Source organism: Arachis hypogaea, chromosome 11 (assembly GCF_003086295.3).
Source record: "Arachis hypogaea cultivar Tifrunner chromosome 11, arahy.Tifrunner.gnm2.J5K5, whole genome shotgun sequence".
Lineage (NCBI taxonomy): Eukaryota > Viridiplantae > Streptophyta > Magnoliopsida > Fabales > Fabaceae > Arachis > Arachis hypogaea.
The window spans coordinates 95564012-95586124 of NC_092046.1; the positions used below are offsets into that span (position 1 = coordinate 95564012).

A 22113-nucleotide genomic window follows, 5' to 3' on the forward strand; every position below is an offset into this window, starting at 1 on the left:
GTGTTTTTCTTTAAATTTTCGAAAATTAGGTGCTTTTGATCTAAAAATTTTTATGTTTTGTGTCTTTACTTGTTTTTTCCTTTCTTCATTAAATTCAAAAAAATCAAAAAAATATCTTTTCTTATCTTTTAAGTTAATTTTTGAAAATCATAATTAAAAATTCAGATTTTAATTTCAAAATTTTTATCTTATCTTATCTTACTTTCAAATTTCAAAAATCAAATCTTTTCAAAATCATATCTTTTAAAAAAAAAAAAATCTTATCTTTTTCAAAATCTTATCTTATCTTATTTCAAAATTTCAAAATTTAAAATTCAAATTTCAAATTTCAAAATTCAAATTTAAATTTTCAAAATTTTAAAATTTAAAATTTTAAAATTCAAACTTTAAAATAAAATCTTTTTCAAAATCAAATTTCAAATCTTATCTTTTCCAAATCTTTTCCAAATCTTTTTTGTTTCTTATCTTATCTTTTCTAATTTCAAGTTTTTAAAATCTTTTTCAAATATTTTTAATTTCTCATCTTAACTTTTTTTATCTTTTTTAATTTCAAATTTTAAATTCAAATCTTTTGTAATCTTTTATCTTATTTTTGTTTTCAAATATTTTCTTAATTAGTTAGTTGTTTTCTCTTTCTTCTTTTTCAAAACTTCCTAACTAATTCTTCTCTCTCTTAATTTTTGAAAATTTCCTCCTATTTCTCTCTCCTCTTTTTCAAAAATTCACTAACTAATTTTCAATTCTTTTAATTTATTAACCTTATTTTTGAAATTAATTAATAAATAAAATAAAAACAAAAATATTTTAATTCTTGTTCATCTTTTCTATTTCTAATTCTTCTCCTATTTACTTCTATTTATTCGAATTCTAATCCTCTCTCATCTTCCATCTTCACCTTTCTTTCTTCCTCTTCTTTCTTCACATATCACTAAGAGCCTTCTATACTCAAATCATACATGGAATTTTCCTTTCTTTCTTTTCTTCTTTTCATGTTTATGACCATGAACAGGGATAAAGAACCCCTCTTTAATCTTGATCCTGAACCTGAAAGGACTTTAAGGAGGAGCTTACAACAAGCTAAGGCACAACACTCTGAAAGAAACCTTTCAGAAAATTTTGAACAAGAGATAGAAGACATGGCTGAACCTGAGGGAGATGCAAGAAAGTTTCTTGGTGACTTCACCATGCCTACCTCTGACTTTTATGGCAGAAGTATCTCTGTACTTGCCATTGGAGCTAACAATTTTGAGCTTAAGCCTCAGTTAGTCTCTCTTCTGCAATAGAATTGTAAGTTCCACGAACTTCCAATGGAAGATCCACGTCAGTTATTAGCTGAATTCTTGCAGATCTGTGATACTGTAAAGACCAATGGAGTAAATCCTAAAGTCTACAAATTTATGCTCTTTCCCTTTGCTGTAAGAGACAGAGCTAAGATATGGTTGGATTCTCAACCAAAAGAGAGCTTAGACTCTTGGGAAAAGCTGGTTAATACTTTTCTGGCTAAATTTTTTCCCCCTTAAAGAATGAGCGAAATCAGAATGGAAGTTCAACCCTTCGGACAGAGAGAAGATGAATCCCTCTACAAAGCAAGGGAAAGATACAAGCAACTGATCAGGAGATGCCTGATGAATCCATATTTGATGATGATTTTTGGTTGAAATTGAATGGATTTCATCATATAAACTTGTATTTATTCCATTAAATAGCATGCTTTTGAACTTTCCTCCTAATTTGTGCTTGATTATGAAAACATGCTCTTTTGGGCCTAAATTGATTAATTTTATCCCATTTTCCCTCCATTCGATGCCTTGATGCTGTTTATGAGTGATTTCAGATGTATAAGGTAGGAATGGCTTGGAGAGAATGAAAGAAGAGCATGCAAAGTGGAGGAAACATGAAGAATCAAAGGAGAAGGGCACAGTGATGTGTGCATACGCACAGACCTGCGTGCGTATGCACAACCATCAGAGCAGAGCCACACAAGCGCGTGAGCCGCATCGTGCGCGTAGCGTATCCATTCGAGCATCGCCTAGTGTGCGTGCACACAACTTCTTGTGCATACGCACAGGAAGAGATTTCGGCAAAGTGTGCGTGCGCACACATGCGCACGCACAGGTACCAATGCGTGCCTTCATTAAAAACGCACGTGACTCATGATTTTGGAGCTCTTTTGCCCCATTTCTGAAGGCTTGGATGCTGAAATCAAAGGCTATTTGAAGGGAGCAACACCACATATCAAGACATTAGGTTTTATTAGCTTAGATTAGTTTTAGGAAGCTTCCATAGGAGTAGGAGTAGGAGTAGTGTAGAATTTCTCTCTTAGGGTTTCATTTCCATCTTCAATGTAGCATTTTATAGTCAATTTTGGTCTTGGATTTTGCTATCTCATTGTAAGTATTTCTTTAATTTCTCTTTTATTACAATACTTGTTCTACACTTTCTTGCATTTTCATTTCTCTTGTCAATATATACATGGTTTTGCAATTTTGAGTTTGAGTTCATGAATTTGATGTTTGATGCTTATTATATGTTTGTTTGAGTTACTTTTATTGATTTTGATTATTCGTGATTTATAGCTTTCATCATTTTCCCAATTTTTCCATATTTTATGATTATGCCTATTAGGTGTTTGATGAAATGCCAATTTTAATTATGGGGTAGATTTCCACCCATTGGCTTGGGAAAATGAGTGTATGGATTACTAGAGCCATAATGTCCAATATTTAGTGATAATTCTTGGGTTGTTAGTTGTTATTGTTTCCACTAACACTACCCTTTTACCAATTAATTTGGTAAGTTAGTTAGGGATTTGTGGATTAATGACAATTATGCTCATTTGACCTATCCTTCGATGTTAAGGGTTGACTTAGTGAGATTAATTCATCATAATTATCATAGTTGTGGTTATGGCAAGGAAGGGATTCCATAACTCATCCCAAGTCAAGGTTTCATTTATGTTTTGAACCACTTTTCCATCACTTTATAGCATTACTTGTTTATATTACATACATAGTTCTTTTATTCCTTTATTAGTTTATTAATTGCAATTTTGTCTTGTTCTTTCATTTTTTTTATTTGTTTACTTCAATCATTGAAACCTCCTTGCCTCCCACAACCAAAAATTGTATGTGCTCATCGGCATTAGTTCCTAGGGAGAACGACCCAGGAGTCTAAATACTCTCAGTTATATTTGCTTTGAATTGTGAAAATCTCTAGAATAATAATTTGACTATTCACCAATTGTTGGTTCGGAGCTATACTTGCAATGAAGATCTATTTAGAGAAAATCCTAACCCACAATTTCGTCTATGTCAAATTTTGGCGCCGTTGCCGGGGAGCTATAGCGTCGTGAGTGCTATATTTTGGTTGTTGTAAATATGTCCATAGTGTGAATAGATACTTTTGATTTGTTTGTTTCTTTTGTTAATTGATGTCTTTAGTTTTTATTTTCTATTTTCTCTATGAGTTATCACCCTCTTGGTTTGGAGTTTGGTTGTGATCATTTTGTAGGGTTTGATAACTTCAATTTTGGATTGCATCATGGGAATGGAGCATAAATTTTGGAAGGAGCAACTTCTTTTATACTACAATGAACCATACCCTTCCCAATATGCATACCCAAATCAAGGATATGGTGGATTTCAAAATGATTACATACCTTCACCACCATATGACTATAGTTCATACCCTCAATATACCCTCAATCACCATATTTTCAACCACCCCACCAATACTATCATCCACCTTCTCACATACCACCTCAAAACACCTACCAACATGAATCACCTCCCACATATACAACCTCCCTACCAAATAATGAAACTCCTCTTTTACTACAATGTGAAGTTTTCCCACCCTTGGTCCAAGAGCCACAAGACCTTCAAGCCTTTCTCCAAGAGCAAGAAGGATTCTGAAGGACACAAGGGCAATTGGTGGCTACCATAGCCAAAGTGGTGAACCGCTTGGTTCTTCTACGTCCATCCGATCAAGATACTCCTTTTAGAGGATGTGAGGAAACAATTGAAGGGCGTAGAGAAGAGGAGAGCACGGAGCCACAAGGAAAAGAGGAAGGGTTAGAGCATGACATCAAACAAGAAGGAGAAAGGGAAGTATGTGAACCGGAGTAGAAAAGGGGGGGATTGAGGGAGATTAATCAAGATGAGGATTCCATTATTAATGATTTTTTGTCCTCCTTGGTCAATCCCCTTATGACCCTAATGAGCCTCTTCCCATTGAGTTTGAGAAAGACATGGAGGTAGACTTCTCAAAACCTCCTTGTTATGATGTGAGTGATGGGGAAAAGGAGGAAGAGGTTGGTAAGAAAGGAGTTGACAACTAAGAGCACATTGAGTGGGTGACAATTTCACCTATGAGCTTTATTGGCCCCCACCAATATGCTATCTTGGAAACGGACTACCAACTCAAGATCTTTCTTGGGTTGGTGAATGGTAGAGAAAGGAATGTTGGTTTCCAAGTGAATCCAAGATTCTTCAAGAAAATCCATTCAAGACTTGGAGTTCAAGCATGGTGTGAAGCACAATTGGGTAATTTCTAGAGAGTGTTGGGTGGCTACAAGGGTCATTTGAGAGTTTATCCATCCGGCTTGAAGCATGAAGATCAATAAGAAGGAGGACGGGAAACTAGAACATGGGATCCCGGAGGACCTATAAAGTGCAAGCTTGGATGAAGGTTCAAGGAGGAGTGGAAACACAAGCCACACTAGCAAGAGTCTCCTAAATAAGTCCAACTTAAGGACTATAAACCAAAGTGCTAGGTGGGAGACACCCTGTAACATCTCGCATTTTTGAAAATCTAAATATAAATAAATTGTGATTTTATCTTGTTAAGTTTAAATTTTGTAATTTTAGAAATTATTTTGTTAGAAATAATTAAATAGATTTGGAGATAGTTTTATTTTGAATCAATTAATATTTTTAAGTAATCTTATTATAATAGAATATTTTGTATAATTTTAGTAATTGAAAAATAAGAAAGAATTGTATAATTTAATTTAAGTAACTTTTATTCTGAAAAGGTTACAATTTATTTTATTGATTTGATATCTTATTTTATAAATTAATCAATTGAGAATAATTAAATTAGTTTACTAATATTTGGAGTTAATTCAATTAATATTCTTGTGTAAATTTTTATAGTTGGTTATTTTATATATTTTGAAAATTATATAATTTAATTTAAATAATTTCTATTATGGATAAATTATGGTTTATTTTATTAGTTTGAGCTCCTAGAGATTAATTTATTAGGAATGATTAAATGGATTTTTATAAATACTTTAAGTTTAAGTAATTTTATTATAATTAGATATTTTGTAAATTGAAATTAAAATTTCGGTGATAGAAAAATAATAAAAAGTTATATCATTTAATTTAAATAATTAGTATTGAGTTTAAACTATATTTTATAAAAATGTGATTAATATATTTATTTTATAATTTAAATTAAAAATAATTAATTGAACTTAATAATATGTTAATAAATAATGTTCTTAGATGTTTTTAATAGAATATATTTGATTTTAAAATTATTTTATCCTTCAATTTTATCAAAATATATATTTATATTTATCCTTATTCCTTTATAAAAATCCTAATTTTATCCTAATTCCCAAATTGGGAAAACATAACCCTCATTTACCCCTTTCTTCAGCCTCTGAAACATGCAGTCCCACCCCCTTTCTTCTTAAACCTAACATAGAAATGGAAAGGAAAATCAGTCAAGGAGAGAAAAGAAATCAGATTGTGATCCAGGGAAGGAGAGGAGGGAGACGCTGTCACGCACGTTGCCGCCAAGTTACTGCCCCATCGCCGTTCCGCCAACACTGCACACCACTGCGTCTGTCACTGCCATTTCCAAGCTTCACTGTCGTGCTTTGCTTCTGTCACCGCCGTCCATGGAGCTTCGAGTAGCACCGCTGCCGTCGTGTACCAGAGGAGAGCAGAGAACGAACGCGAGGAGAGGGAGAGCTTGTGCGTGAAGGGTAGCACCGCTGTGCCTCCGTCGTGCCTTCATCACTGTCGAAGCTGCACTTTCACGTCACCATCGTTGTGCCTCCACCAAACCCATCACACCGCCGCTGCTGTCATGTCATTACTGTCGCGAGGGAGAAGAGATGCGTGAGGAAGGAAGCTCGTAGGGGAGAAAGAAGATGCTGCCTGCGCCACCCGCTCTGTCGCGTCTGATCTCTGTTGTTACTGCTAAGCCGCCACCGAAGGTCCGCCGCCGTTGCCGTTGTTTCCATCGCCTCCATGCTTCATGTTCATCGTAGGTTACTCTGCCATTGCTGTTCTATTCTGCTTTTCCCTGGTAGCATTGAGTTATGTTTTGTTGCCATTATTTGGTTTGCTGCTGCCTTGACCATAACATGCATTGTTTTCTTGATCTTCCCTAGCTTCCAATCATTACTGTCTTTGTTCGGTATTGCTGTCCTTATCCGGGACCATCGATGTTATTGTTGTTGCTTCCCCAGAAGAACTGAGGCTACTGCTACTATTCCGGCCGCACTGGCTATTGTAAAACTGGAAAAAAGAAGGGCATCATTGCGTTTAAATTCGACGGTTTCGACTAATTGAGGTAGGGGGTTTAAACGATTTCAATTTAAGAATGCCTACAAGGTTTATTGAATAATTGCAAATAGATTTAATAACTATGAGTAATTGATTGATTATGTGAATATTGAATTGTGGCTGAAATTGTGATTGGAATGGTTGAGATTGTGATTTGGAATTGTTGATTAGTGATATTGATTGATTATGTGGATTGGGAATTGTTTGATGTCTAATTGTTGAGAATTTCTGAATTTTAATGGGTTATGTTGGATTTTTACCGTTGAGCTGTTATTTGGTATATTGTAATGTTAATGAACTTGGTTGGTGGTTGATTTGGAATTGGTTTTGAGGGGTATTGAAGGGTTGGATTTTGAATACAAAATGGTTTACTGAAAATCAGGTTCTCTTGAAATTAAACAGCAACTTTGAAAGTGAATCAGTGGCTCTATAGTGACTAAAATGATGAGAATTTAAATGTTAAGTAAATTATATTAAGTGTGATTGTTGAGATTTAATTTTGAAGGTTTCATATTAACTGGAACATTAGTTATGATTTTTCAAAGTTAAGTCGTGAATCTGATTTTCTGCACTACTTTAAATGAAATTAGAAACTTTGAAAATCTATAACTAATTCTATGATGATCGGATTTGTGTGGGACTAAGTCTAAATTAAGCTTGGGAATATAGGGAGTTGGACTGGTGAATTTGAGACTTTTTCATTAAGTTTATGATTTATGGTAAATTTTTGAATTGGGGATGTCAAATCTGGTTTTCTGCAGAACGTTTAACACAGCAGCAACTTGATTCCTCTATTGGAAATTCTTCAGTTTGAATTTTGAAATAGAACCAATTTTAAATAAAACTTTATTTCTATTATTTTAATGCTGTAAAATTTCAGAACAATTGGACTTGTAGTTTTAAAGATATGAATTTTTGAAGGATGATGCATTATGCAGAAAAAGCCAGATTCTGTTTTCTTAAATTAGTAACTTTGGGAGTTTATAACTTTTGATCCTGGATAGATATTGAGATGCAACCAATTGGAGGTGAAAATTAAGTTTGTTTAGCATATGTGATTTAAATTTCAGGGTTTTTCATGTTTTAATAAGTGAGTTATGGGACTAGGAAGAGGTTGTGTTCAGTGATTTGTAAAACAGAATTCTGCAGAGAATTATCTAATTTCGAAGCTATGTTACTTCTTCATTAAAAATGGTATGACCCTGGAACCAATTGGAAAAGAAATTTGGATGAGTTATGTTTAACCACATTAATTTTGAAGGTATTTGGATTTAATTTGGATTTTATATGAAATTTCGAATGTTGTATGCTGCTGCTGTCTTCTGGTTTTAAAACACTGCAGAGCAGTCACAGTTTTGCTTATATTCCCGAAGCTAGAGTCAGTGAAAAATTATGATTTTTAGTTTAATAGAAAGCTTAATCCGAGACGGTCGCATGGATATAAAGTTTGTGTGATTCCGAATTCATTTGATATTTTAAAAACAAAATGGAAATCAGGCTGCCAGGTTGTGTTGGCAATTATTTTTGATATGGAATTTGAGAAATAGATTTTCTATACTATTATCAAATGTTTTTGAGAATATATATTGTTGTGGCAACTGCTGAAAGAGGCTGATAAAATGTTGAGAAAGAAGGAACTCGTAAGGGTGGCTAAGTCCTATTTTTAAAGGAGATTATGTCCAAATTTTTATAAAAGTACAAGGACTTAATCAAAATCAATATTTAAGGCTTATTTAATGATAATAACTTCAATGATTCTTTTAAGAAAATATTATTTGGTATACGGGATTGTTGGCAAGGGCGTGGGTCTTGTCCCGCTTGCGTCATTGCAATTAAGAAAGAAAAAGGAAAGAGTAAAGTACTTATTGTATGATTATCTGTTGCTTGAGGCAACCCAAGAGATATTTGTTTATTTGTTTGTTGCTTGAGGCAACCCAAGAGATATTTATTTATTTGTTTGTTGCTTGAAGCAACCTAAGAGATGTTTGTTTGTTTCTTGCGGCAACCCAAGAGATGTTTGTTTGTTGCTTGCGGCAACCCAAGAGATATTATATATATATTTGTTGCTTAATGCAACCCAAGATATATTATTTATTTGTTTGTTGCTTAATGCAACCCAAGAGATGTTTGTTTATTTGTTTGTTGCACTGAGGCAACCCAAGAGTAATTTTCTGTTCCCAAGAGTATATGTTTCCTACGAGTAGAAAGTAGAGGCTGTCTCAATAGAGCTGCTAATAATTATATGCGCATTTATTTGACTGAAAAATCGTATCCGGGAAATCGTGAACTCGTGACCAGATAAATGTCGGGAAGGCAGGTGCTAACCGACACATGAGCTCATGGCCTGCACTAGGACTAGACATGCATCATATGCATCTATGTGATATTGTTTGGGTGTGTATATTGTAATTGGTTTGCCTAAGTGAATAATTCTGTTTAACTGCTAGTTGCTATACTTGATGTAATTACTCTTGATTGTGTTTGAACCTCATTACTTGTGTTTGTAACTGATTGGCTGGATTGTGGTGAAATGGGTGTTGATTGAGTTGTTTGGGCCTAAGGCCGTGACTGGTACATTTGAGGTCTAGTTTTGTATAAAGTATCTGACTGGTTCAGCATAGACTTAATGAACCTATGCTTGGAGCAGGATGATCATTTATACTGCGTAGGTAACTTCTTTTATGATATCGTCTAGTAAAGTATGAAAAATCAAACTGGTTCAGCATAGACTTAATGAACCTATGCTTGGAATAGGTTGGTCATTCATACAGTCTAGGAAATTTTTAAGAGTTTTATAAAGAAAATATGGTTCTAGAATTTTGAATAATTAACTAATGCTTTTAAAGAAGGTTAATTTTCTTTTAGATGTCTCTGAATGAAATTAACTATTTGCGCTTTATTCTTTACTTTCACGGCATTCTCGACCTCTACTGAGAACATGTGGTTTGGTTCTCACCCCCAAATTTTCCACCTTTTCAGTGACACAGGTTTGAAGACGCAATTTGAAGCTGCGAGCGATTAGTAGGTTTTCTTTACGGTTTTAATTGCTTTGATAGAGTCCCCTCGCTCTTGTCCTTTGAGGTTTTATTTTAACAGAGGGGTAGGTGTTGTATTTGGGTTTATATGACTTCTTATGTATAAGAATTACTATTAACAATACTTATGTGATTGTTATTATTACTTGTCATGTTTATCCTTGATACATGTCTTTAATGATAAAAACAAAAATTTTTCCGGTATTTTCTTAAAACTGAAACGCGAAATCGATACAAAGGGTCAGTAACTAAGTAGTTAATATTAGAAAAGGTCACGTAACGTTCTTTCTAGTAGAAATATCCTGACTTGAGCAAGGTATTTTGCTGGAAGGGATGTTACACACCCTACCATGGTAACATCTTTCTTACCCTTTCTCTTTATTTATAGTCTTACTTTATTGCATGTTTGCTTGTCTTAGTTAGCCTAGGATTAGTTCAATTTTGAGTTTAGATAGGTTGATTTTTGTATGGATCATGATTTGGTGAAGATTTGAATGTTTGGGTTTGAGATTTTGATTGTACTAAGGCTTGGTACCTTAGTTTTTGAAAGAAAAAATTTTTTAAAATAGGCCATCTGTGCGTACGCACGCTGTTGTGCATGCGAACACAACTATGAGTTTCGCGACCTGTGCGAGCACACAAGCCTGTGTGCCCACACACTCTTTGTATCGCCCTCTGCTCGCAGTGCCAGCACAGCTTGTACATGGGCGCATCCCTGTTTTCGCGACCTGTGCGTGCGCACCTGCTCGTGCGTACGCACACATACCATCTTTTCGCCACTCTGTGCGAGCACACAGCATTGTGCGTCTGAACGCAAGCTTGCAGCCCCTCTGGTGGGAGCATTAGCACAGCTTGTGCGCCTGCACCGCAACCCTTCTTGCTTCTGTGTGTGCACACGGACCTGTGTGCGCAGGCACACATGAACCATTCCCAATCAATTAAAAAAAAAAGAGTATTATGTGCGTGCGCACAAGCTTGTCCATGCGCACACCTCTATATCCCTGTTCTGTCCGGAGCACTCGCACACCTCCCCTGTTTTCATGTCGTGTGAGTACGCACGCATGCTTGTGCGTACGCACAGGTGCTGTTTTGGGTAAAATTTTTATTGCTCATTGAATTAAGCCCTAACGCACTTCCCACCCCCTCCATCCCTCCCCCACCTTGCTTTTTCCATGTTTTTCTACTTGTTTTACTTAGTTTTCTTTGCATTTCATTTTTCATCTTAATAATTAAATAAGTTTCAAGTGTTTTCTTGTTGATTGATTAGGTTGCTTGTTGATTGAACTTCATCAATGCACTTATACCTTGCCTTAAATTACTATCGCCTAATTGGATTTTCACATTCACATTTTATTGCATATTAGGTGAACTTTTATGAGTGCACATGGAATTTAGTGAATTAAATTGAATTGCTTGTTCATCATGGTTTTTGAGTCAATATAATCACATCACAAGGTCATTGTTTCGTGTTAATGTTTTGCATTTGTTTGAGTTGACTTAACTTGATTCTATCAAGTTTGTCACCTTTTTGTAGCAAGAACCTTAACCATGTGATTATTTGATTTTTTCTAAGGATGAATAAGTAATTTTCTTTTCTTCATTGCATTGATTATTGTTCGTTGTGCTATTTTATATCAATTTTGCTCTTTCACTTGCACACCTTCAATATCCAATATTTCCTAAATTCAATTCACTCTTGTTGGAATTGCCTAGGCTTGCTTGTGTTTAATTGATGCTCATCCATTACTTGCATCTTAGGACATTTAATTGAGGAACTCATTCTTACTTTTCGATTGTGTGGATGCCATTTTAACCGGCCGTTGTGTGTATTCTAACCGCGCACATAATTGGAATACACACATGGCTCATCTTTCTATCATACCACACCACTATGCAAAATTCCTCAATTAGATGCTTATTTACTCTTTCCTTTACCTTTTTGTGCTACTTACCCTATGATTTCTAATTATACATTATTCATTCTTTTTTGAGGATGAGATGTGGAGGCAAGGAGCCAGGAGAGGAGGAGGAAATCGTGGATGGAGATTCCGAGAATAAATTGGACTTGGCAATTTCCACACAACCCAAGTCCCTGCATTCGCCAGCTGAAGGTGGAGGAACATAAAGCTTCATTCTCCCTGGATCGTGTTCGTGCATGGAGGACCGTGCAATGCTTAAGTGTGGGGGAGGATTCAGCATTTTTGGGGGCGTAAACTTTCTTTTCCGAATACTTTGCACTTTGTTTTTGTTTTGTTTTATTATGTTTCTTGTAGATATTTAGAGTGCTTTTGATTGTTGCATTGCATTCTCTTCTAGTATATATATATACATCTTAGTTCATCCATAGTTATTGCATGTTGCATTTTTGCATCTTTTTCTTAGTATATATTTTATAGATAGAAGTTGTGATTGGATGATGTGAATAGTATAGTACCTAGTTCAATCTTATCCTAATTGTTCATGTTCATTTTTGCATTATTGATAATTAGGAAGAGAACTAGGAAATTTTTTAAAATCGCATCTATCACATCATACATATAGGAAATTTGGTGAAAAACAAGGATTTTCCAAGAATTTTGTTTTAGGGCGTTCTATTGAATTGACTTGGAAAATTGTTTTTAAACTTTCTTGAAGGAATTTTTATGGAACATAGAAGAGAGATAGAACAAAATACCTTGTGACTCTTTGAGCTTTAATTAGTGGTTACACATTATAACCACAACTTTTGTTCATTGTGTGCTATATCTCTTCTATGATTATAATCTTGGTTTTGCTTGATTCTTTATTTCTAATGTTATAATTGTAAGCCACTTTTGAGCTTTTTAATCCCCTTTGTTCTAATCGTTAGCACATCACAACCCTAAGCGGAAAACCATGAATAACCTTGAATTGCATCTTTGACTAGCTTAGGTTGAGGAGTATGTGTCATTTAAGTGTGGGGGAAATTTTGGGAAGCATTGGTAGAGAAAAATTTTGTTTTGGATATTCATTGAAAATTTGAAAAAAAGGGTGCACTTTCATGTATCAATTTGCTTTAACCATATGCATTTGTCATAAAAAAAAATAGAAAAGAAAAAAAATGAAATGAAAAAAATAGTAAGATGGGACAAAAGTTATCCCAAAGAAAAAAATTGGAATAAGAAATGCCTATGTGTTTTGAATAGAAACTAAGGTATGAATGTGTGCAAAAAGAAGTAATGAGTGGTTAGAATGCATTTTTTGTGATTTGGTTGATATAGGTTGAGTGGGGCACTTGAGCTAATCAAAGATCCAATTCCTTAGTCCACTCAGCCATATTTATCCTACCTTAATCCTAACCCCATTACAACCTTCTAAAGACCTCATGATATTTACATACATGCATCAAATACTTGTTGATTGTTAGATGAAAAGTAATTCCTTGAAAGCATGATTAGAGGAGACTTGAGTGATTAAACCCTAAACACCGAGCGTTGAGAGTGTATATACACATAATGAGGGTTCGATCATTCAATTCTATGTTTCTACCCTTCTTATCATACATTCTTGCAAGTTGCATCTTTTTAGTTGAATCAATTCTTTAGATTTTGTTGCATTGAGCTACTTCTTTACTTAAGCCCTATATATCTATACTTTTACTTGGAAATTTGGTTGTTTGTTTTCACCAAATCAATAGGACATTATATATATATATAGCATAGTTGCATGCATGAACGTAGATGCATTGAATAAGTTGCTTGCCCTATTATCCTTCTCCTTTGTATGTGTTTGGCAAGAGGACATGCTAGTGTTTAAGTGTGGGGGAATTGATGAATCCATATTCGATGATGATTTTTGGATGAAATTGAATGGATTTCATCATATAAACTTGCACTTATTCCCTTAAATAGCATGCTTTTTGAACTTTCCTCCTAATTTGTGCTTGATTATGAAAACAAGCTCTTTTGTGCTAATTCGATTAATTTTATCCCATTTGCCCTCCATTCGATGCCTTGATGTTGTTTATGAGAGATTTCAGATGTATAAGGTAGGAATGGCTTGGAGAGAATAGAAGAAGAGCATGCAAAGTGGAGGAAGCATGAAGAATCAAAGGAGAAGGGCACAGCGATGTGTGCGTACGCACAGACTTGCGTGCGTACGCACAACCATCAGTGTAGAGTCACGCGTGCGCGTGAGCCGCATCGTGTGCGTCGCGCATCCAATTGAGCATCGCCTAGTGTGCGTGCGCACACGTCTGTTCGTATGCACAAGTACTAGTGTGTGCCTTCATTAAAAACGCATGTGACTCACAATTTTGGGGCTCGTTTGGCCTATTTCTGAAGGCTTGGATGCTGAAATTAGAGGCTATTTGAAGGGAGCAACACCACATATCAAAACATTAGGTTTTCATTAGGTTTTATTAGCTTAGATTAGTTTTAGGAAGCTTCCATAGGAGTAGGAGTAGGAGTAGTGTAGAATTTCTCTCTTAGGGTTTCCTTTCCATCTTCAATGTAGCATTTTATAGTCAATTTTGGTCTTGGATTTTACTATCTCATTGTAAGTAATTCTTTAATTTCTCTTTTATTACATTACTTGTTCTACACTTTCTTGCATTTTTATTTTTCTCGTCAATATATACATGGTTTTGCAATTTTGAGTTTGAGTTCATGAATTTGATGTTTGATGCTTATTATATGTTTGTTTGAGTTGCTTTTATTAATTTTGATCATTTGGGGTTTATAGCTTTCATCATTTTCCAATTTTGCCATATTTTATGATTATGCCTATTAGTTGTTTGATGAAATGCCAATTTTAATTATGGGGTAGATTTTTACCCCTTGGCTTGGGAAAATGAGTGTATGGATTACTAGAGCCATAATGTCCAACATTTAGTGATAATTCTTGGGTTGTTAGTTGTTATTGTTTCTACTACGCTAGCCTTTTACCAATTAATTTGGTAAGTTAGTTACGGATTTGTGGATTAATGACAATTATGCTCACTTGACCTATCCTTCGATGTTAAGGGTTGACTTAGTGAGATTAATTCATCATAATTATCATAGTTGTGGTTATGGCAAGGAAGGGATTCCATAACTCATCCCAAGTCAAGGTTTCATTTATGTTTTGAACCACTTTTCCATCACTTTATAGCATTACTTGTGTATATTACATACATAGTTCTTTTATTCCTTTATTAGTTTATAAATTGCAATTTTGTCTTGTTCTTTTATCTCTTTATTTGTTTACTTCAATCATTGAAACCTCGTTGCTTCCCACAACCAAAAATTGTATGCGCTCATTGATAAACCACTATTTTATGGTTTATGTTGTGCTCATTTGAGTAGTTTTTATCAAGTCCTTACCCACTTATTCATACTATTTGCATGGTTTTACGTTTTCCTTCCTGATTTTGTGCCATGATTGAAAACATGCTTCTTTGGTCTTAATTTTGATATGTTTAATCTTCTCTTATTACCATTTGATGCTTGATATGTGTGTTAAGTGTTTTCAAAGATTACAGGGCAGGAATGACTCAGAGGATGGAAAGGAAGCATGCAAAAATGGAAGGAATACAAAAAGTTGAAGAAATTGCTATGCCGTCCAGCCTGACCTCTTCGCACTCAAACGGTCATAACTTGAGCTACAGAGATCCAAATGAGATGGTTTCAGTTGTGTTGGAAAGCTAACGTCCGGGGATTTGCAATGATATACAATTTGCCATAGCTTCTTGGATGCCAGGCGATGCGAACACGTGGATCACGCGGACGCGTGACCTGGCAGAAATGCAATCCACGCAAACGCGTGGACGACGCTTCCGCGTCACTTTTCCACGACCTGTACATCCTAGGGAGAACGACCTGGGAGTCTAAATACTCTCGGTTTATATTTGCTTTGAATTGTGACAATCTCTAGAATAATAATTTGACTATTGGCCAATTGTTGGTTCAGAGCTATACTTGCAACAAAGATCTATTTGGAGAAAATTTTAACCCACAATTTGGTCTATGTCAATGCCCTCCTGACATGCTCTCATAATGGTCTATCATAGGCGTGTTCTATGATGGTCTATCTGAGATGTCCAAAATCTCATTCGACAGCTTTGCAGGTGGATCACTCCACTTGAAAAAACACCTGCAAAAACTGGAGAACCCATTGAGATGGTTGCAAATAACCAATTCATGTACACCTCTGAGAGGAATCTTATAAGCCATGGGATCCCTCAGAAGAAAGGAGTTCTTGAAGTTGATACTCTGAATGCCATATTAACTCAGAACAAGATTTTGACCTAGCAGATCAATATGATCTCTCAGTATTTGACTGGAATGCAAACTACAGCTGGCAGTATCCAAAAAGTATCTCCTGATGTAGATGCTTATGATCCTGATCAACCCACCACGGAGGAGGTGAATTACACGGGAGAATCCTATGGAAACACCTACAATCATTCATTGAGGAATCATCCTAACCTTTCATGGAAGGATCAATAGAAGACTCAGTAAGGCTTCAATAATAATCAAGGTGGAAGGAACCAGAATAGTCTCTACAACAACCACCATTCCCATCTTCTCAAGGGAACATGGAGAATCATAAGCAGAGCCTTTCTCACTTAGTTACTATAGTTTCCAACCTCTCTAAGACCACCCATAGTTTCATGAATGAAACAAGGTCCTCCATTAGAAATTTGGAGGTACAAGTTGGTCAGCTGAGCAAGAGGATCCTTGAGACTCCTCCTGGCACTCTTCCAAGCAATACTATGGTGAAACCAAGGGAATAGTGCAAGGCCATCACCTCTAAAGTTGAGGCCAAATCTGGAGAGACTTGGAAGGCATTGAACGCTAGTCAGGAAACACTGGCTGGGCGTTCATCTCCCAAACAGGAAGGAACTCTAGCACTGAACGCCAGTGAGGAATCCATTACTGGGCGTTCAATGCCCAACCAGATAGGGAAGCTGGCATTGAATGCCAACCAGGATATCCTTGTTGGGCATTTAACGCGAAAAATGATAAGGGAATTGGAGTTTAATGCCAGTAAGGGTGCACAGCATGGGCGTTCAGCGCCCAAAGAGCCATTAGAGCTGGCGTTAAATGCCAGTGAAGGCACACCCTCTGAGTGCTCAATATCCACTCAAGAAATCCCAATAGAAGAACTAAAGGAAGCCAAGGCTCATATAGAGACCATTGAGGTTCCTTTGCATGCACATCTGCAATGTGATAAACCCCAATTTTGTGGTTTATCTTGTGTAGAATTTGGGAGGGGGGTTTATCAATATTTTCTGCAGTTAATCATATAAATTGCATGGTTTTGTGTTTCCTTCCTAATTTCGCTTCATGGTTGAAAACATGATTTTTTTTTACCTTAAAAATGCTATATTTTAATCTTCTATTACCATTCGATACCGTGATGTGTTTGTTGAGTGAATTCAGGATTTATAGGGCAAGAATTGTCTAGAAGATGGAAAAAAAGCATGCATAAGTGGAAGGAACATGAAGAATCGAGCTTTGGAGAACTGGAGGCGACGCGCACACGTGGCTGATGCGCACATGTGTATTGGCATAGCAGTGACTGACGCGTACGCATGATCGACGCATACGCGTGGCTTGCAAAATTCAGATGACGCGCACACGTGGCCAATGCGTACGCGTGACGACCAGCACGTGACTTCATTAAAGAAATCATTTTACACTTTACACACAATCTTAGGTAGTTTTTGGGGTTCTCATGTTCTAGAGAGATAAACTCTTACTCCTCTCTAGATCTAGTTGTATTTGATCTTCCCTTATTAAAATTCTGAATTGGTTTTGTTAATTTTAGTTTCAATTACTTAATTTGAGTTGTTCTAGTTATAATTTGATTTAGATCTTATGTTGAATTTGAATTCTCTTGTTATTTTCCCTTTTCTTCTCATTTTATGAGCCTTATGGATCTTGAATTTCTATTAGTGCATTGATGTTTTCTATGATTAATAGTGTTGTTTGAGTTGTTTTCCATTGATACTTATTAGTGGGTGATGTGCGGAAAACGATCCAACACAAAACTCACCGGCAAGTGCACCGGGTCGCATCAAGTAATAATAACTCACGGGAGTGAGGTCGATCCCACAGGGATTGAATGATTGAGCAATTTTAGTTTAGTGGTTGATTTAGTCAAGCGAATCAAGATTTGGTTGAGAGATTTGTGATTTGCAGAATTTAAATTGCATGGAAAGTAAAGGGAATGGGTAATTTGCATGAAATTAAAGAGAACTGAAACTTAAAGTGCTGAATCTTAAAGGGCAAGAAATTAAATGGCCGAAACTTAGAATGCAAGAAATGTAAATTGCAGAATCTTAGATCGCAAGAAATGTAAATGGCTTGAATTGTAAAGGGAATTGGGAATTGGATTTGCAGAAATTAAACAAGGAAAAGTAAAATTCAACACACAAAAGAGTGGAAGATGCCTTGGATTGAATCGGATCTAAAATAGAAATATAAAAGAGATTGAAAAGCAGTAAATAGAGAAATTGAAAATGGAAATTCAGATCTCAGGACTCAAGAGACTAGATAACCAAGTCTAGATCTCAATGCCTTCCTAGATCCAACAAGAACAATTGCAAAGGAAATGTAAATTGCAGAGAAAGTAGAAGAAGAAGCAATTAACAGAAACTAAAATTCAATGATGCGGAAAATTAAACAAGATCCCAAGGTGAGATTGAAACAGAATTTCTTCAATTCTCCACCCAAGATCCGAAGCAAGAAAAGTAAAGAGTATTCAAGCAAGAACAAGGAGGAAGAGAGATCAATTCTCCTCCAAATTCTCTTGAATTCAAACAACAAAGCCAAAATGTAAAAGTGAGCTCTCTACAAACTACCAAATCAAAACCGAAAAGAAAAGCTCCCTAAAAACTTAAATCCTATGCTATTTATACACTTTCTTCAAATGGTCTTCAAGCCTTCAAGCTCCCTAAACTCATGTAAGCTTGAGTAAAAGTTTGAGTAAAAGTTTGAGGCAAACTTTTACTCAAACTTTTCATATCAGCCACCCCATCCTTGCTGCTACCAACGTTTGAGCCAAAGTTTGGGGTCAAACTTTTGCTCAAACGTTGGCTCCCCCTTGCACACTCATGGCGCCAACGTTTGCCAAAAAGTTTGAGGCAAACGTTGGCGCAAACTTTTGCTCTCCAGGGTGTGTTGTTCATGGCGCCAACGTTTGCCAGAAAGTTTGAGGCAAACGTTGGCGCAAACTTTTGCTCTACAGGGTGTTGATTTGTGATGCCAACGTTTGCCAAAAAGTTTGAGGCAAACGTTGGCTCAAGCTTTTCTCCCAAAAGTTTGCCAAAAAGTTTGAGGCAAACTTTTGCTCAAGCTTTTTGCCCAAAAGTTTGCGCAAAAGTTTGAGGCAAACTTTTGGTCAAGCTTTTTGCTCCCTGGTTCGTTTTCACTTATTCCAAAAGTTTGAGCTAAAGTTTGAGGCAAACTTTTGCTCAAACTTTTTGTCCTCTCTTCCTCCTAGCCATTCCTTCTTGCTTCAACCTTTCTCCAAGCTTTCTTCACCTATCATTAATCAACCAAACACATCAAAGCTATGCTCAAAGTCATGAGATTGTCATTCTTTCATAATATGTGGAAATTATAGCATAAATCCTCATGAAATTGCATCAATTCATCTATGGTTGATTAAATCAAAGGAAACATGAAAATCTACCCACTTGGCTTGCTTGTGGCTCAAGAAAGTGCATAAATCAATTGAAAATAAAAGAAAAAAGCTAGTGAAACTAGGCTAAGATGACTTGTCATCAGTGGGTACTAGTAATTTCCAATTAAATTGCAATTTGAATATGTCTTTTGTTAATGCATCCCATGTGTTTGATGAAATGTTTTCTTTGATTATGGAGTAGTTTTCTTTACTCTTGGCCTAGGCTAAGAGAATTGGGAAAGCTTGAGTCATTGGGTCTAATTGATTTGGTGATGTGAGAACCCTAGTGGTCAAGTTGATACCCATTGACACCAATCTACTACTAAGCCAATTAGTAGTTGGATTGAGACTTATGAGTTGAGATTGATCAAGCCATTTGATGTACTTCAAGCTTTGAAATAGACGTTATACGTATTTGAAGCATAGAGGTAGACTTAATGGGCTTGGTTCCTCATAATTGTCAAGATATGGTTAGTAGACAAGGATGGTGACCCCAATTCCTATGCCTAGCCAAGAGTGCCTTTTATCATTCATATTTGAAACCTAAAAATCCCAATTGTTTAGTTCTTATTGTAGCTAGTTTAGTTGTTTACTTAGTCTTAGAATAGAAGTAGCTTATATGTTCCCTTGCTAAATTGAAATTGCTCATACCTTGCCTTAGTTACTTAATTTAGTTTCTTACACTTTAAGATTCCTTACATGTTAGGTTTAGTAGGTTAAATTCTTGCTCATGACTCCTAACCCCGGAATGCTAACCAATATTGATGCACATGTTTGCCCATTCTTTTGAGGACGACCCGAGACCATTACTCTCGGTTACTTTATATTGGGGTTGAATTTGTTACAACCATAATTCTAAATTTGATTGGTAGGATTACATGTTGGCCTAGGACAATACTATGACATGACTTTTTATCAATGAAATTCTAGATCAACAATAATCCTGCCTATCGCATGAGTTCTGATGAACACTCATCCTATGATGAGGATGAAGACACTAGGGAAGAGCAAGTTGCTCAGTACCTAGGAGCTCTCATGAAGCTGAATGCCAAGTTATTTGGTACAAAGCTTCTAGAGGAAGAACCTCCATTACTTTCCAAAGAATTCAATGCTTTGGTTCAGCAGAAGCTACCTCAAAAGCTTCCAGATCCTGGACACTTCCTGATTCCTTGCACCATAGGCACCATGACCTTTGAGAATCCTCTGTGCGAGCTAAGGTTGAGCAAAAACCTCATGGCACTCTCTGTAATGGAAAAGCTGGGAATCTTTGAGGTACAAGCTGCAAACATATCACTAGAGATGGTGATGCCTAGGCATCTTAAGCTAGTTTCACAAGCCTTTTTCAGTTGATTTTATATGGTTTCATACACTTTCTTGAGAAATAAGTAAGTATTTGGATGAGAATTTAATGCATACCTTGATTCAATCAAACATGGTTAATTATGAGCATTTTCATGAGATTTATGCAAGAAATTACTTGATGCTATTGACGTTAGGATTTTTGCCAGTAAAGAAGTTCATAAAAACAGTCGTGTTGTAGGTATAGTCTCTAAACCAACAAAAATCCCTTCGTACAAACGTTTTGGGTGTCACAAGTAACAAACCCCTTTTAAAATTGTTAACCGAGTATTCAAACCTCGGGTCGTCTTCTCAAGGAACTGCAAGGAAGTATGTTCTTATTATTGGCTATAAAGGTTGTAATCGGGGTTTAGAAGGTGAGAAGCAAGTGAATTGAATGACAAGTAAAGTAAATGGCAATTAAAATAAATAAATAATGTAAAGCAACTTTTGGCAAGGTAAGAGAAATTGAAAGTCCAACTTGGTTATCTCCCTCAACAATAATGAAAGTTGAATCTAAATTCCACTTAGTTAACCTTTACTAAAGTAAAGGAAAGTCAAGGGACTAATTAGTTTGACCTTCGAATCCTATTTATTTTCCTAAGAAAAAGTTGGGATTATTGAAGTTCAGTTCAATTAGCAAGATAACGATTATCAATTATGCTGAGTTTAATAATGTTGAGTTACTGATTTCTTAACCAAGACCAAAAGGAAAAAAGTAAAATTGTTGAGGGATAAAAATGTCCTTAGATGGGAAGCAATAGTAACACAAATTAAGGAGAAAGCAATCAATAACTGAAATACCTCAAATAATCATTAATTCAAATCATAACATGGGAAGGATTCATAAGTCAAGTTGGCAACATTTATAGGTACGAATAAAAGTATTAAAGTAAATATTAAACCTGGATCGAGAGTCACTCTTACAAACTAAGAGAAGTCCTAAATCCTAATCCTAAACCTAAGAGAGAGAGGAGAGAACCTCTCTCAAACTAAATCTAAATCTTGGAAAGTGAAAATTGGCGAGCTCTCTTTTGAATGGATGCATTTCCCCACTTTATAGCCTCCAATCTGTGCTTTCTGGGCCGAAAACTGGGTCAGAAATAGCCCAAAAATCACCCCCTGCGTATTCTGGTATGTTCAGGTCGCGGACAAGTGACGCGGAGTCGTCGTTCACGCGGCCGCGCGGATTGAAGTTCGAAGATGCGATGCGTTCGCGTGGATCACGCGTTCACGTCGTCTAGCGTCAGGGCAACTATGGCATATTATATATCAAATCGAATCCCCAGACGTTAGCTTTCCAACGCAACTGGAACCGCATTGTTTGGACCTCCATAGCTAAAGTTATAGCCGTTTGAGTGCGAAGAGGTCAGGCTGGACAACTTAGCAGTTTCTCTAACTTCTTGTATTCTTTCCACTTTTGCATGCTTCATTTCCATCCTCTGAGCCATTCCTGCCCTGTAATCTCTGAAAGCACTTAACACACATATCAAGGCATCTAATGGTAATAAGAGAGGATTAAT

General features: G+C 36.0%; 1 long non-coding RNA gene across 2 annotated transcripts; it reads left to right on the plus strand.

The window, feature by feature from the left end:
* The first annotated feature begins 5618 nt into the window (after nt 1–5618).
* Nucleotides 5619–14183, plus strand: LOC112722304 (uncharacterized). Of its 2 annotated transcripts, XR_003162595.3 has the most exons (4): nt 5631–6285; nt 6413–6594; nt 9567–9608; nt 11615–14183. It is a non-coding gene; the product is annotated as an uncharacterized lncRNA (long non-coding RNA). The 2 variants fall into 2 exon arrangements; XR_011867640.1 differs by lacking the exon at nt 9567–9608 and having other exon boundaries at nt 5619–6285.
* Nucleotides 14184–22113: the final 7930 nt, after the last annotated feature.